Genomic DNA, 13,428 nt, shown 5'->3' on the forward strand with positions numbered 1-13,428 from the left:
AGGAGTTTTAATCATATTTTAGTTTGTCAGTAAAAAAAAATGTGTTGTGTCAGTAAATTTTTCCTGTTTTGCCAGTCTAGCACCAGCTAGGCCCTTTAAATTTGCCCAGCAGCAGTAAACATCCTTGATGTGCCATGAAACTGTGTTTTTTTCCTCTCTCCCCTGTGATGGACACACAGAGAGAGAGAAGATACTGCACCTTGATTGGCTGTCAGTACATTTAGGAAACTGGACCCATCAATAGCAACACGGCAGGGAGTAATTTGATTAATAGCTGGGCCAGGAAGATTGTCATTGGTGCAATAACAGGAATAACCATCACCCACCGTCCAGAAGAACTCAGAGCTCCAAGACCCACGGGCAAATGGGTGTTTGGGAGAATGGTGTATGTTGCGAGGACTAGCATAGCAAGTGGGAGAGCTGAAGCCCAGGGATTTGCAGAGTGAACCCCGAGAAGCAATATTAGGTGCTGAGGAGCAAGAGGGTCAGGACTAGGGACAGAAGAGCCAGCAGGACAGTACTGCAAAAGGAGCAGAGAAAGAGACACATGGGCCTCCTGCTTCTGCTTCTGCTTTCATTGCTTGAGGAGTGAGCCAAGAATACCCGCAAGGTCACATGTGCTGAACTGTGCTACTACTACAGTGTCCAGTTGTTCCAGTGTCCAGCCATTTCTGTGTTCATAATGGTCCATATTCCTGTTGTTCTTGGATCTTATGAGAAAACCTCAAATGCAGACTAAAGACCTAGGTCTATGGCCAGGCAGAAGTCACCTAAGATGTGATGCAACGCGTCGGGTGGAGCCAGGTGACGCCACTTCTAGTCTGAAGCTGAAACCTGAAGCGGCTTTCTAGCTGAATTCTAAATGCTGTAATAGTGATGTATCTGAATTTCCCAATACAACAGTACTAAATTTTAATGAATCCTAATGAAATATTAACAACCCCCACTCTGCTATTTTTGAAAAAAAAGTAATGCCATTACAAACATACAAATGCCAAAGACACGAAACAAATTCCAAAATTTGTTTAGTATCTTCGGCATTAGTTTTTTTTTTCATTTTTTAATGCTACTCCAAATCCAATCCAAAAATCTACAAAACAAATGCTGAAGATAAAAAAACTATTTTTGCAATTTGTTTCGTATCTTTGGCATTTGTTTTTTATGTTTGGAATGGTATTAAATATATAATTATAAAAAAATAGCATGGACCCCCACCTCCAAATCTATACCAGGCACTTCAGACTTTAGGTCTGGTATGGATGCTGAGGGGAACCCCATGCTAAAATAAAAAAAAACGCATGGGGGTCCCCCAAAATCCATACCAGGCCCTTAGGTCTGGTATGGATTTAAGGGGAACCCAACGTCAAAATTAAAAAAAAATGACATGGGGTCTCCCCCATACCAGACCCTTATCTGAGCATGGAGCCAGGAAAGGGGGGAGTGAGCAAGTATCCCCTCTTTCCTGAACCATACCAGGCAACGTGCCCTCAACATGGAGGGCTGCTCCCCCCCAAAAGCACCTTATCCCCATGGTATCGCTCCCCCCAATGTGAATGATTATAGGATACATTGTACCTCTACTGATTTGCCAAAAAGGTCTCAAAAATAAATAAAAACAAAGAGTTTTTGACAAGTCCTATATTAAAAAAAAGAAAACAAAAACAAAATTTCCCCCAAAGTAAATCCAACGGCACTCATGATGAACACCGCTGCCACCGCCAACCCAAAAAAAAAAAAACAGGTCTGCGCTTGTCACTTGCCTTCCGACATCTGACATCTCTGGTTCCCACCAATGGTAAATGAAAGGGGCATGGTCACTGATGACAGCAGGTGGCCCCCGCCCCTTTGTTAATTTAGCGTTGCTAGGCACCCACCAGCTGACAGCTTGGTGCTGATGGAAAATAAACAAAGGGAAAGGGTCACCCTTTATCAGGTGAACACATCCCTTTGTTTATTTACTGTTGATGGGAAGTGAAGTTGTGAGATGCCAGGAGACAAGAGACAAGAGCTGACCTGTTTTTTTTTTTTTGGGTCAGTGGTGACGGCAGTCATAATGATTGACATTGGGTTTAATTCAGGAACTTTGTTTTGTTTTGTTTTTTTTACTAAAGGATCTGTCAAAATCTCTCTTTATTTTTGACACTTTTTTTTTGTTGAATGAGTAGGCGTACAGTGTACCCCATATTCATTTATATGGGGGGTGGGATCTGGGGGGCCCCCCTTATTTGGAGGGGCCCCTTGTTAAAGGAGGCTTCCAGAATCTGATAAGGGCTGTGGGGAAGAGACCCTTACCCCCATTAACATGGGGAAAAGGTGCTTTTGGGGGGGAGCACCCTGCCCCAAAGCACCCCAGCTTTTGTTGAGGGCATGTGGCCTGGTATGATTCTTGCTTGATATTGGGGGAACCCACAACATTTTTTTTTTTGCCGTGGGATTCCCCTTAAAATCCAGGCCCGAACTGGCCATCATGCTAATGTACCATGAGCTGTAGAAATAGCATTTTTTAGCAGGAGTTCTCAGACACTGGAAAATTATTTCAAGGGTTCCTCCGCGTTAAAAAGGTTGATAATGGCTGCTTTAGACTGCAAACACCCCTATTTTAAAGGAGAAACACTTGATGGTTTGCAAAACAAATAAAAGATACAAAAGTTAAAAATTGAAGAACATTATCAAAAAGAGTCTTAGAAGATATCAAAGGAGATGAAAAAGGCCAAATGAAATAGGAATGCAAATATTGATGACAGAAGATATAATAGGAAAAAGGAGGTAAAATAAACCATTAGGATGCTTACCAAAATTGGAGAAATTCTGTCATGTTGGAAATTATTCAATAGTTTGCAACACACCTTCAAGACTGTGGCTGATGCTCCCTGCCTCAGCCTACCGGGGAGTTATTTTGAATCAGATAATATTTATTAGGGTTTTTAGTATGCATAAAAAACAAAACAGAGCACATAAAATAGAAAGATAAAATAAGAATAAAGTACAGACTGTTCCAAAAAGAGACCAACAGCATTTGGAACCCAATAAATCAGATCTAGACATGACAAATATATGTATCAAACTGCTAGGTGTACAGGGCAAGAGGTACAGAGTACAGATGGCTAGAGATGCATGTTTACACAATTTTCTGTACAGCACTTATAGAAACCAGAAGGCCCCTTTCACATGAAGGGTCCGATGAGGTGAACCTGAAATGGGCTAAAGCCCTTCCGGAGGCTGAGAACACGACGAAACTTCTTGCAGGATGTTGAACAACTCGTAAGATCATAATCAATGAACAGTGGCAGGAAACTCACTTTAGGATTGTACATAGAGCCTTTATCCTGAACTTTATGGACAGCTCCAATCCGCTATCAGCCACCTGTCTGTGGTGTGGGGCAAGCAAGCCCATCCCATTGCACAGCAATTTGCTCCTTCTGGGATCAATTACTACGGTACATTTATGGAGTAACTAAGATTTCCTTACCCAAGGAACCCCTCCTTTGCCTGTTTGGATAAGATCGGTAACAGTCATCCTCCTTTAGAAGCTGCTATCTACCCTCCTGGATCCACATTTGCTTATTGGTGGCCAGAAGAACCCTCCTTAACCCTTTGAGGACCGTAAGATTTGAACTAATATTTTGACTCAAACCGAAAAAAAAAAGAAAGAATTTTAAGTTCTTAATCAGATGATACACGCAATTAAAAACATGGGACAAATACGTCCCTTGGTCCTCAAAGGGTTAAGTCCTGGACATCTCCAGCAGTGCCCTTTATTACCACTGTTAAACGAGACTTACAATCATTACTATACTTCAAGAAGTTGGATGCCATAGTCCAAAATTATACACCCACAAAACGCTTCTTTACATGCTGGAGATCTTTTATAGAGTATTCATTCTCCACATCAGAAATAGCTCAGCTGATGTCCTCCTTTCAATTTACTGAATGGTATGTAAAGGCTAATCTCACCAACTCGGCAAGCAAACTTAAGCTTCCACCATCTGACTCAATGCCTGGACTTAGCCCCCTATCTCTTTCTTCTAGCCCTGACTTACCCTCCACGAGTGCCTTTTAGTTATGTTTCTTTTTTCTATGTTCTTTGCAGGAGACTTAGCAGATGGTGGTATCTTCGTACTATTGCCTACCTGATGTCCTCACTTAGGCAATAGCACGTTTCTTAGAGTCAAGCATTATTCCTGTCATCCACGTTTCCCTTGAAATTAGCTTATTGAACCGGACAGGTTTGCTGTCACCAGTTTGCTATTGACCTTTATTTTGTTCTTAATCATATTAGGCTGTTTTGAGTAGGCCAATGCAAGCAGCAATCTAAGGCTGATTTCTCCTGTCTGTGTGAGCTTGTACTGTGTTGTTTTTTCCGGTGCGGACCAAGTGCCCCGACAATATTAGTTGTGTGACTGAAAATTTCAATAAAAATATTAAAAAAAAAAAACAAACAAACTGAATTTGCCCTATCTGGCAGGAGCCTAAGGTTGTAAAGCAGGACATATAGGGGTTTATTTACTAAAGCTGGAGAGTCCAAAATCAGACTCCCTTCTGCATAGAAACCAATCAGCTTCCAGGTTTTATTGCCAAAGCTTCATTGAACAAGCTGAGGTTAGAAGCTGATTGGTTTCTATGCAGAAGGGAGTCTGATTTTGGACTCTCCAGCTTTAGTAAATAAACCCCATAATGACTTTAGCAATGAAACTATGTCAAATAACTAGCGGTGGATGAAACTAAGGTAGGAGAGGATAACCACGGAGACCAAATTTTTTAAACTTTTTTGGACAACCTCTATGCTGGTATGTAAGTTTGTTCTCTATCTAGGAAGCAATAACAGAGGCACACTACTGCGAGAAAGTAAAGTAGAGTACCTGAAGACAACCAGCATTGTCTATTGAATTTACGAACAAGACAGAGAGAGATGGATGGAGCACATATCTTGAATAGTTGGAAAAATGGAAGTCCAGTATCTGAACAACTTAGGACATCTGCACAACGTTTGTATCAGTGCACCAGCTTGTGTAGAACATAGGGGGCAGTTAGGAAAATTAAAATAAACACACAACTCATACAGTGTTTTAGTGGAGCTAAATAAATAATACAATTTGAAGTAAATACCACAAAATAAATGTGACCAAAAACTAATAGACCATCCGTGATTAACGTGATAAAAAAATCACAGTAGGTATTGTGTTCTTTGGATGCAACTCAGCATTCTCTCTCCTCCAAACACGACGAGTTGTGTTTCTACCATACAGTTCTATTTTGGTTTCATCTTACCATATGACATTCTCCCAATCCTCTTCTGGATCATCCAAATGCTCTCTAGCAAACTTCAGACGGGCCCGGACATGTACTGGCTTTACCAGGGGGACATGTCTGGCAATGCAGGATCTGAGTCCCTGGCGGCGTAGTGTGTTACTGATGGTAGCCTTTGTTACGTTGGTCTCAGCTCTCTGCAGGTCATTCACTAGGTCCCCCCATGTGGTCCTGTAATTTTTGCTCACCGTTCTTGTGATCATTTTGACCCCACGGGGTGAGATCTTGCGTGGAGCCCCAGATCGAGGGAGATTATCAGTGGTCTTGTATGTCTTCCATTTTCTAATTATTGCTCCCACAGTTGATTTGTTCACACCAAGCCGCTTGGCTATTGCAGATTTAGTCTTCCCAGCCTGGTGCAGGTCTACAATTTTGTTTCTGGTGTCCTTCGACAGCTCTTTGGTCTTCACCATAGTGGAGTTTGGAGTGTGACTGTTTGAGGTTGTGGACAGGTGTCTTTTATACTGATAACAAGTTCAAACAGGTGCCATTGATACAGGTAATGAGTGCAGGACAGAGGAGCCTCTTAAAGAAGAAGGTACAGGTCTGTGAGAGCCAGAAATCTTGCTTGTTTGTAGGTGACCAAATACTTATTTTCCACCATAATTTGCAAATAAATTCTTTCCAAATCAGCCAATGTGATTGTCTGGATTTTTTTTCTCATTTTGTCTCTCATAGTTGAGGTCTACCTATGATGCCAATTACAGGCCTCTCTCATCTTTTTAAGTGGGAGAACTTGCACAATTGGTGGCTGACTAAATACTTTTTTGCCACACTGTATAATTGGGAAGATTATCCCTGGAAACTTGTTTGCCAACCACGAGAGTGGAAGGCAATTATCTGCGGTGAGTGTACATCCATGTGGGGGATTTCTGTGAAGCACTCTGGTTGTCAGTCTATAACACGCGGTGAAGGAGAAGAATTGAGTTTATTAACTTTGGATCACTTTATTATACTTTTTAATGGACTTTGGATCACTTTTAATTTGAATTGATTTTTTATCACGTTAATCACGGATGGTCTATTAGTTTTTGGTCACATTTATTTTGTGGTATTCACTTCACATTTTATTATTTATTTAGCATCCCTACAACACTATATGAGTTGTGTGTTTATTTTAATTCATTTACTATGGTTTATATATAGTGGCAGCTTTTTCACATATTGATTACATTCAACGCAATATAACAGGTGTTGATAATTGTCACGATTATATTATCACATTTATTTTTCTTTTAGTTAGGAGAATTAACAATGCCCTAAGCATATCATTTTTGTGTAAGTTTGTTAGCTGGAGATAAATATACATCAAATATCACTTCCAGTGTCGCCGTCCACTGGTCCTCATTCAAATCCCCTTCTATTTCCACCTCTCTCTACAACACAGGTTTATCTTAGAACTTGCAGCTACCAGGGGAGTGGAGTAAAGGTCTCCAGTCAGGCCTTTCTTGGTTGTACATGGAGGCACAACCATTGTAAGGATTGGTTATAAATCAACGGTATGGATCATGATTGCTGTTGTAATGCGTGATGAGGTTGTAAATATTGAAAACATTATTTGTGAGAGAGCTGATACAGTTCAACAAAGGAGGCTGAAAAGGTACTTGGGGAAAATTTCATGAGCAGGGATGGATTTTCCCAACCAACTACAATTCTTCCTTGCGAAAAAAAAAACAGCGCTGCAGTGCTCCCACCCTCCCCACAGACACAGATATGCAGGTTTGCTCAATATGAACTTCCATGTTTAGAGAACTAGCTTTCATATTTATCTCTTCAATGGCACCCACCACATATCTCCCTGGGAGAAGCTAAACAAGGACCCCAACAGCATTTTTTGAGGATAATTTAGACCCTGAAGTTGTAATGCAGACTTAAGTAGTTTTCTATTTAGAGTGAGGTAATTCAGCTTAAATAGAAATGTGAATTTTTAGTTATAATAGTTATTTGGATCTCCACGGTGAACAAGAATAAGCATAAATTATGATTATATTGCTTCTTTTGCACTGTGGGAACCAAGAAATTCTTCTGTTGTCTGCCCACTCACAATGTCGGGATATTTGTGTTGACCTTATTTTTTTGTATAATATATTTTGTACACCGCTGTTATCAGAAGTGCTGGTACATTGTTCTATACATTTTCCACATTTTCTGGTATATATTATTCCTATCCTTTTCTGTGTTATCTGTTTTATGTCTTTTTTACAGTTGTCTTCACTTCTTCTCAATGTCTTTTTATCAATAGTCCCTATTTAGTTTTCACACCACCCTTTACTTTTTATAGGAACAGAATTCAGAACATGTGCAGAGAGTTTTTAAGGATTCTTTTGGATGTGCCTGCCACTCTCTCTGTAATCCCCATCCAGAATTTAGGCAGAACTCCAGAACAGGTCCAGAACTTATGTCATTCAAATGTCTACTATCACGTACCTGGTAGAGACCGAGTAGATGAAGAGGCCCCTCTTGCACCTCCTGCTCAACACTCTTGAAGGTAAGGAGTGGCATGAGTGTCAGAGTTGTAGGCTGTACTGGATCTGCGTTGCTGCAGAGAACTGAGGATCGTGGAGCAATAATCAAGTGCAGGAATGCATTGATACCAGAGCACATTACAAGAACAAGGTTGAGGCTTGTGCCAAGGGCAGACATGGACGGGCAGCAAGGTACCAGATCAAGAGATAGAGGCAAAGTTGGGAAAAAACTGAAGTCAGGAACAGTCGACCAGCTCAGTGCCAAATCAAGATGCAAAAGCAGTCCAGGAAACAAGCCAGAGTAAATAAAAGTCAGGCAAACAAAGTACAAGGCAGAAGACAGTAAGTATGCAGTCCAGAAGGCAGGCCACGGTGACAATGAAGAGTCCAGAGGCAGGTTATTAGGCACGTCGAGTCAAGCACGATAGGGCAGGATCAGCAGATCAGATCAGTATGATCTACAAACTATGGGACCAGGGGCGGACTGACAACTCATGGGGCCCCCGGGCAATAGGGGATAATGGGGCCCCTGTGTCCTTGCCCAAACTCAGAAAAGCCTATGAAAAAGGTACCAGGGGCATCTCATGGGACCCCCTACTGACCCCGGCCCTCGGGCAGTGCCCAAGTTTCCAAAAGGTCAGTCCGCCCTTGTATGGGACGTATACTGGAACTGCAAGGGATCATCTTCAAGCTTCTCAGAGTCTGGCTTTATGGATAAACAAGAAGTTCTTTTTTTTTAGTTTTTCATGTATTCAGCCAGCGAGGCGGATAGAGGAATTCCCATGTTGGGACATTGTATTCTGACAGTGGAATACAAAATACACTGACCAGTAGCTGCAGCTGATTTTCGAAGATTTTCCAGTATGTCCAATGATTCCAATGCACTTGCTAGTTCTATGCAAAATATATCCAGTGCTTTTTTTAAAGATATTACTGTATTAAATTGAGCTGTTTATATTTGTATGGGATTTACATTTAAAGCAGTATTAAACCCACAACCAAAAATGTAATATTTTGCTTCTTACCAATCATTAGATATGGTGGCTGCATTCGTTTTTACTCCCTCTTCTCACTTGGTCATCTGATCAGTAATACACCTCCTGTAACAGAATGCCTCCACTCTGGATGAAGGAGCACAGGGGGCACATTTAAACATCAACATTGTTAAAGTGGCTGCATGGGCGGACTGACAACTCATGGGGCCCCCGGGCAATAGGGGATCATGGTGCCCCTGTGTCCTTGCCCAAACTCAAAAAAGCCTATGAAAAAGCTACCAGGGGCATCTCATGGGGCCCCCTACTGACCCCGGGCCCTCGGGCAGTGCCCGAGTTTCCAAATGGTCAGTCCGCCCCTGAGTGGCTGTAAAGGCTCAAGGTTTTTTACCTTCATGCATTCTATGCATTCTATACTTGAAGGTAAAAAACACTGTGTGCAACAGTCCCCCCAGCCCTGCTAATACTCAGCTGAAATCCCTCTCAAATCCAGTGATATGCTCAAGGGCCTCGGCTCTCCCGAGTTTCTCCTTCCTCATTGGCTGTGACAGCAGCAGCAGCAGCCATTGGCTCCTGCAACTCTCAATTACAGCCAGTGAGCCAATGAGGGGAGAGCAGGGGCAGAGCCGATCTGTGCTCCATGTGTAACTGGAAACACAGAGCAGTGGCTCGGGAGCCCTGACCCTAGGTTCACATCTGTGCGGGTGGTGCCGCTGTGGACCCGCACAAAAATCCATGCAGCCGCACCACCTGCACAGAGAAATGAGGACCCACGGGCGGGTGCCATTAGTTCTAATGGCACGCCGCCCGCACTGGAAAACGCAACCGTACTGGGAACTGAGGTTCCCGTGTGGGCTGCGTTTTCGGAAGAAGCGCAGGGACTTCTTCCCTGAGTGTCACGGGGCACGGGAGTCCATTCAAATGAATGGGCTCTCGTGCTCACGCAAAACAGGGTTATAGCAAGCTGCTTGCTATGGGGGCACTAGACAGGATGGAGGGCCTTGAACACTGGCAGGGGAACCCGAGAACAGGAGGATTAGGGCTGCTCTGTGTAAAACTACTGCACAGAGCAGGTAAGTATGACCAGGGGCGGACTGACAACTCATGGGGCCCCCGGGCAATAGGGGATCATGAGGCCCCTGTGTGCTTGCCCAAACTCAAAAAAGCCTATGAAAAAGGTACCAGGGGCATCTCATGGGGCCCCCTACTGACCCCGGGCCCTCGGTCAGTGCCCAAGTTTCCAAATGGTCAGTCCGCTCCTGAGTATGACATACCCATGCAATCTGATTCTAGTGCGCACCCAAAAAAAGGGTCCTGCATGTTTTTGGTGCGGGTGCGGTGCAATTAGAGCCATACAAAATGTATGGCTCCAATCGCACCGCACACAAATCGCATGTGATTTGCACAGGAATGTGGTGCTGTTCCTGTTTGAATCTCATATGATATCCCGCACCGCATATACTGTATGTGAACCTGAGCTGAAGGGTAACTAAAGTTCTGCTGTCACTGACTATGAGCAGGCAGGCAGGCTCTTTATTGCAGAACGGACATGTAATGGCTCTTCTGCAATAACGCACACCTAACTGCCTAATCACAGCAATCCTCTGCATGAAAACTGAGCCGCTCATGAGCAGCGGCTGGCCCAATCCCTCTGTGCTAGGGACATCATCCTGCACAGGCGGGATGAGTACCCCCCCCTTTGAGAGTGTTGGATATACTAGCAGATTTAGATACACTAAACAAAATGAAGCCAACCTTCAGCCCGCACTATAAGCAGTTACAGTAAACAGTTTTTTTTTATCTTTTGTGATAAAAGTTTTACATAAATTAAAAGCTGACTGTGATGGGAGTCACTTTGGGTGGGGGGCCCATGAAACCCAGCTCACTTTGGAGAGGTGGGGAGACCCCTGTCTCAGCTCCCCATATCCCTCCTATGTGTAAATCACCCTGTGCCTGTTAGGGGTACAGGGTGATCTGTCCTAATATTGTGTGGGGGGTTGTTGGTTACTTAATGCCATGTGGTTGCATCCCATTGTTCTATTGTGTGTTTGGCTTGGGAGCTAACCATTATGGGATGTATGCAGGGGCGGACTGACAACTCATGGGGCCCCCGGGCAATAGGGGATCATGGGGCCCCTGTGTCCTTGCCCAAACTCAAAAAAGCCTATGAAAAAGGTACCAGGGGCATCTCATGGGGCCCCCTACTGACCCCGGGCCCGGGCAGTACCCAGGTTTCCAAATGGTCAGCCCGCTCCTGGATGTATGTGTTTATGTGTATTGGCTTGGTGGGGGGGGGGGTGTCTCCAGCAGCCCTCCCTCCTGATGGAACTGTCTGTTGGTGTGTCTCTCCTGTTACTAAATGTAGATTGCCCCGCCCTGTGTCATTATGCAGGGAGGGGGGATTGTCCCCTTGAGTGTATATATCTTGTATCTGTGTTCAAATAAACTAGGCTACCTTCTGGCTTACTTCAAATCTGGTGTCGTCTGGATCTTGGGGTAACAATAGCCAGAGTCACTGGTTTCGTGTTCCAGAGCCTGAGAAGCAACTTCTTGACGGAGATACCCAGCCATGGGTGTCTGGGGTCTGTTACACTGACCAGGGGCGAACTGACAATTCATGGGGCCCCCGGGCAATAGGGAATCATGGGGCTTCTGTGTCCTTGCCCACACTCAAAGCACACCCAAAAAAAAGCCTATAAAAGGTACCAGGGGCATTTCATGGGGCCCCCTACTGACACCGGGCCCTCGGGCATAGTCAGTCCGCCCCTGACACTGACCATTGTAAGCATCCCTGTGGTAAATGGCTTGTCCCAACGCTATACAGTCATGGCCGAAATTGTTAGCACCCTTGATATTTCTCCAGGAAATCATGTATTTCTCACGAAACGTATTGCATTAACACATGTTTTGCTATACACATGTTTATTCCCTTTGTGTGTATTGGGACAAAACAAAAAAAGGGAGGAAAGAAAGCAAATTCGACATAATGTCACACAAACCTCCAAAAATGGGCTGGACAAAAGTATTGGCACCCTTTCACAACTGCGGATAAATAAGAATGTTACAAGCATGTGATGCTCCTGTAAACTCACCTGGGGCAAGTAACAGGTGTGGGCAATATAGAAATCACACCTGAAAGCAGATAAAAAGGAGAGACGTTCACTTAACCTTTGCATTGTGTGTCTGTCTGTGCCACACTAAGCATGGACAACAGAAAGAGGAGACGAGAACTGTCTGAGGACCTGAGAACCAAAATTGTGGCAAAATATCAACAATCTCAAGGTTACAAGTCCATCTCCAGAGAACTAGATTTGCCTTTGTCCACAGTGCGCAACATTATCAAGAAGTTTGCAACCCATGGCACTGTAGCTAATCTCCCTGGTCGTGGACGGATGAGGAAAATTGATGAAAGATTGCAACGCAGAATAGTCCGGATGGTGGATAAGCAGCCCCAAACATGTTCCAAAGACATTCAAGCTGTCCTGCAGGCTCAGGGAGCATCAGTGTCAGCGCGAACTATCCGTCGACATTTAAATGAAATGAAACGCTATGGCAGGAGACCCAGGAGGACCCCACTGCTGACACAGAGACATAAAAAAGCAAGACTACAGTTTGCCAAAATGTACTTGAGTAAGCCAAAAGCCTTCTGGGAAAACGTCTTGTGGACAGATGAGACCAAGATAGAGCTTTTCGGTAAAGCACATCATTCTACTGTTTACCGAAAACGGAATGAGGCCTACAAAGAACAAAACACAGTACCTACGGTAAAATATGGTGGAGGTTCAATGATGTTTTGGGGTTGTTTTGCTGCCTCTGGCACTGGGTGCCTTGACTGTGTGCAAGGCATCATGAAATCTGAGGATTACCAAAGGATTTTGGGTCGCACTGTAGGGCCCAGTGTCAGAAAGCTGGGTTTGCGTCCAAGATCCTGGGTCTTCCAGCAGGACAATGACCCCAAACATACGTCAAAAAGCACTCAGAAATGGATGGCAAAGAAGCGCTGGAGAGTTCTGAAGTGGCCAGCAATGAGCCCAGATCTAAATCCCATTGAACACCTGTAGAGAGATCTTAAAATTGCTGTTGGGAAAAGGTGTCCTTCCAATAAGAGAGACCTGGAGCTGTTTGCAAAGGAAGAGTGGTCCAAAATTCCGGGTGAGAGGTGTCAGAAGCTTATTGATGGTTATAGGAAGCGACTGATTTCAGTTATGTTTTCCAAAGGGTGTGCAACCAAATATTAAGTTAAGGGTGCCAATACTTTTGTCCAGCCCATTTTTGGGGTTTTGTGTGACATTATGTCATATTTGCTTTTCTGCCTCTGTTTTATATTTGTTCCAATACATACAAAGGGAATAAACATGTGTATAGCAAAACATGTGTTAATGCAATACCTTTTTTGTGTGAAATACTTGATTTTCAGGAAAAATATCAAGGGTGCCAACAATTTCGGCCATGACTGTAATTGCTACATGCACAGGACAGCTTGTTCTTTTGAAAAACAACAGACTTACTGCCTGGATCACAAGGTCCAGGTGAAAAAAAGGTACAGAGATAAAAAAAGAAAAAGAAAACCAATGTAGCCATTACAGATAAGAATTGAAAAGCTGCAATATAATAAATATTTGCTTTTAGGTTTAATAGTGCTTTAGATTTTAGGATGTTTGGAG

The sequence above is a fragment of the Staurois parvus genome, unplaced genomic scaffold, assembly GCF_062004578.1.
Source record: "Staurois parvus isolate SC_StPar_1 unplaced genomic scaffold, SC_StPar_1.0 ptg000151l, whole genome shotgun sequence".
NCBI classification, from domain to species: Eukaryota; Metazoa; Chordata; class Amphibia; order Anura; family Ranidae; genus Staurois; species Staurois parvus.